The 4259-nt window shown below is 53.2% G+C and overlaps 1 long non-coding RNA gene across 1 annotated transcript; it reads right to left on the bottom strand.

The window, feature by feature from the left end:
* Positions 1-3102: 3102 nt before the first annotated feature.
* Positions 3103-4019, bottom strand: LOC144366905 (uncharacterized). Its single transcript, XR_013426082.1, has 2 exons — positions 3715-4019; positions 3103-3529 (listed from the first exon to the last, which is right to left on the bottom strand). It is a non-coding gene; the product is annotated as an uncharacterized LOC144366905 (long non-coding RNA).
* Positions 4020-4259: the final 240 nt, after the last annotated feature.

Below are 4259 nucleotides of genomic sequence, written 5' to 3'. Positions count from 1 at the left end.
GCACTGCATGCTTCTTTAAACCACCCCAGGGCCCTCGCTGGCCCTTCTGTGGGCCTGCTGATGTGATAAACCAAGGACCCAAAGGCAGCTGCAGAAGACCCTGCTGAAGGAGGCCCAGGAGGACCCCCGTCCTAACGAGGTCACCAGAGGGCTCTGCAGCTCCTCTCGGGGCTGGCCACATCTTAGGAAAGCATAATCTACAGAAGGGCCCACGGGAGACCAGCTGTGGCCCCCTTGGCCAGCTTCCTGCTCCCGTGTGATCACCTTCCTCTTCTGACAATTTGGGGCAGTGTTATGTGGGGAGAGGCGGGCCACCCCACTTTCTTGCTGCTTTGTGGGACCATTACAGCCACAGCTGGTGGTTAATCATGAGCAGAAGCGTATTTCCTGGTTGTGGACACTGGGATGTCCAGTCCAGGGCCTGGAGTCTGGCCAATGCTGTCTGTGCATCATTCCAAGCAGAAGACAGAGTGGTAAAGGGAGGGAAGCCACCCCAAAACCCTCTTTCAGGCAGCTCAGCCTGGCCAGGTCCTCAGGCACTGAGCCCACCTGGGAAGGAGGAGGCCTCCTTCCCAAGGGCCCACCTCTCATGAGGTTGCTTTGGCAGCTACATTTCCACCCTGACTAAGGAAGTGAGAGACCTTCACATCTCAGCACCCTGTAGTAACCAGCCTCTTTCCCAATTTCTTTTTTTTTTTAATTTTTTAAAAATATTTATTTCTTAGTTCTCGGCAGACACAACATCTTTGTTGGTATGTGGTGCTGAGGATCGAACCCGGGCTGCACGCATGCCAGACGAGTACGCTACCGCCTGAGCCACATTCCCAGCCCTTTCCCAATTTCTTTTCTCTTGGATCTCAATTTCCTTGAGACTCTGTCCCTCCATTTAGTCATTTTGGTATCTTGAATTCAGAGAATTTGTTTTCCACCTAAAATTTGGAATTCAATTTTAAATACTATTTGAATCATTTTAAAATTATTATTTTATGGTGCACCACATAAAATATTCATGCTACCTGCAGTTCTTTGGGAGTAATCGTGTGCTCTCTTTTGTACTGTTCCTTGCTCATAGTGAATTTTTGCCCTTTCTCTTCTGCATTTTTTGAATGGAAATTCTGCATATGACCTGTGACGGAGGAGCAGTGTCACAGAGAAGCCTGCTGTTGGCCTGAGCTCCTGCTCTCATGTGACTTGACTAGTCCGTGTCTTTGGCAACCCACTCACTGGACACACGCCTGAAGCCAGGACCTGCTGGGAGCCGCCTCTTGATAGCAATCCCTGGAGAGGCCCTCACTTGTTCTGTACTCAGGAAGCAACGCCCTTTGTCCTCTTCTGGGTCCTCCACCCACTGAGAAAACCCATCACCTAGATTGGAAACGAAATGGCACATTATTTTTGATAAAGCTGGTACCCAGGTGTCCAGCTGTACCTGCAGGTGGACATGCCTCTGCGTGTTGCACCCCACATCTGGGGCAGAGGGAGCACAGCTTGCCCCTCCTACGCACCAGGACAGGTCATTGCCCACCTCCCTTCTTACACATCCAAGTGCATTCCCAGGCACCTGCCCCCCTAGAGGACGTGAGGAAGGGCCAGCACACCTGCCCTCCTCCCCACGCACCAGCAGCCAACTCCTCCTCCCACGGGGGACGTCAGGGTGGCAAGACGCAGACAGCAGACATGGAGATGTTCTCCTGGAGGCAGGAGGAGTGGGGGGCGCGGGGAGGGGATGTGGGCCGGCCTGTCCCCGGGGCCTGCACACTTGCCTTCTCATTCTGCTGCTCCCGTTGGTGCCTTGGTTGGAGCCCTCTTAACTCTCCAGCCCTCTGGCACCCTGCAGTCCTTTCTGAACCAACTCCCTGCTCCTGCAAGGTGGGGCTCTCTCTAGTCCTCTGTGTCCCTCTCAGGACCCTTTAGCGACTCCCAGGAACCTGGAAACCAATCTCATGGTCTCCTGGAGGAACGTGCTTTGTCTCTGGGTTCATGGGACAGGCCCCCACTTCCCTGTGCTCAGCAGTCACCACACGTCCCCACCCCAGGGTGGCTGCTGGCTCTGAGCAGCAAGCTCTCACTGAGCAGAGACTCCCCGCCTTGTCCATGGGCACCTGGTCACCAGTGGTCGACTCCTCACAGGAGAAAGCTTTCCCACCAGTGCTGGTGAGTGGTGGGTGGACCTCTCTGTGCCCATGTAAATGTCTGGACCCCCGTGGAGACAGAGAGAGACGGAGGGACAGATGAGAGCATCCTTCACGTTCTGTGACATTCAGGTTTTCAGATGTGACTTTCCCCAGTGGAAGCAGGCCTGGTGTGGGACAGGGGGCTGCAGGTCCCACCACCCAGGGCAAGATGGGAAATAGGAGAGGCTGTGCCCAGTGAGCGGGGGCACGGAGCACACCTGCACTCCAGGTTCAATGTGAAACCCTTCCTGCCGCCTCTCGTGAGGGTGTTAAGGCATGCAGGGTGCATGACGAGTCTGAGCCCTGAACGTTGTGCCAACGTGGCTTCACTCAACTAATCCACACACACACACTGCACCTTTATTATTATGATGGTTTGCAGTGCTGGGGATGGCACCAGGGCCTGCCTGGCGCATGTCGGACAAGTGCTCTGCCTCTGAGCCACATCCCCAGACTCACCTATGTGAAGAGTAATAAAATAATCCCAAGCAAAGGTTAGTAGTTGGTTTATAATAACATGATCAATTATTAATCTGTGTCTAACAGGAATAGAAGGTCTAGGTTAAAGTTGATTTTGCAAGTTAGAGTTTAACAGGCGCAGAGTTTGAGCAAAGAGGAATCAATAAGTCCCTCAGAGGAGACCTAGTTAGTCAGCAGGAGGTAAAAGTGGGTGACCCTGGTCTGAGAAGACCCTGGTGGAAATCTTTGTCTGCAGAAGCAGAATCCTTACAGTGGACAAACCAGGGCCTGGGGCTGGGTGAGCCTGTCAGGGGCAGCTGAGACTCTCAGAGAATGTTGATTGAAACTCTCCCTCCCTCCCTCCCTTCCTTTCAATTTCTTTCACTTTTTTTTTTTCCTGGAGGGAAAACTTTAAAAGGATCAAAACTTTGTCCCTGTGGCTCATACACCAGGCTAAAGACTATGGAAATTGAGGAAGAACTAACTTTTCTTGAGGTAATTTAAAGGATTTCAGTAATTTCTGCCAAAACAATAACAAAACCCAACGTCGAAGCCTTCGGGACACACTGGGTCTGGGGCGGGGCCGTCTCTGTGCGTCTCTGTTGGCAGGCTCCTCGGAGTTGTGAGGCGTGAAGGAGCACTGGGAAGCCCCCAGGAGAGGTGCCAGAGAGCAGCTGGAGGCCTGGCCCCCAGAATCCAGTTGAGTCCTGTCGGCAAGACAGGCAGACGGGCGGTGCCCACTTGGCTCAGCTCCTGGTCGCTGTGGCCAGAAGACCTGACGAGAACTCCTTAGAGGTGCAGAAGTTTGCTCCGGCTCCCAGGTTCAGGGTTGGGTCCACGGTCAATTGGCTCCATAGCCTTGGCCAGAGGTGAGGCAGGGCATCCTGGTGGAAGGACTTGGGAAGGAAAGCCGCTCAGGGCATGGCCTCCAGGAAGCAGAGACTCCACTCACCACAGACAAAATACAAACCCCAAAGCCTGACCCCAGTCATCTATTATCTCTAACCACAACCTAACTGCCTGCTGACCACCCAGTTCATCTGCAACATGGTTTATTCCTCTCGTCAGGTAATCACTGCACCTTGAACATTCTCCATGTCTCACATGAGCTTCCGGGACACCTCATATCTAAGCCATAGCAGTGCCAAATGCACTGGGAGGAGCAGCTGGACAGTTAGTGGAGCGCTTCCACTGAATGGACAGCCTGGGAAGGAAACAGTCAGAGGAGGGTGGAAAAGGAATGGAGAGCACAGGGAGTGTTGACACTGAGAACAGGTGGATTCTGGATCTGACTCCACAGTGTAGACCACGGTGTGGGGGCAGGAGGAGCCAGGCAGGAGGGAGGTGGACCGCTGGCAGAGGAGGGCTCCCCCCTTGAGTGCTTCTCTGAGGGCTGAATTGTCTCCCTAAGGTTTTCCAGGGATGCTGCCAATAAGTTAATTAGATGCATGACTAGGTGGGGCAGAGCATGAGTGCTTCAAGAGGACAGGGAATGTCCTGTTGAGATGTCCCCTGAGAACTGGTACTGGGTAGAACTGTAATTGGGGAGAGCTGACCAATGCATTCAGACTGCAATGTGTTCATAATAGAAAGACCCCAGGTATGTCGTGTGATCTTAATGTCCAT

Source organism: Ictidomys tridecemlineatus, chromosome 1 (genome assembly GCF_052094955.1).
Source record: "Ictidomys tridecemlineatus isolate mIctTri1 chromosome 1, mIctTri1.hap1, whole genome shotgun sequence".
Classification (NCBI taxonomy): Eukaryota; Metazoa; Chordata; class Mammalia; order Rodentia; family Sciuridae; genus Ictidomys; species Ictidomys tridecemlineatus.
This window is presented reverse-complemented; position numbering and strand designations above follow the sequence as displayed.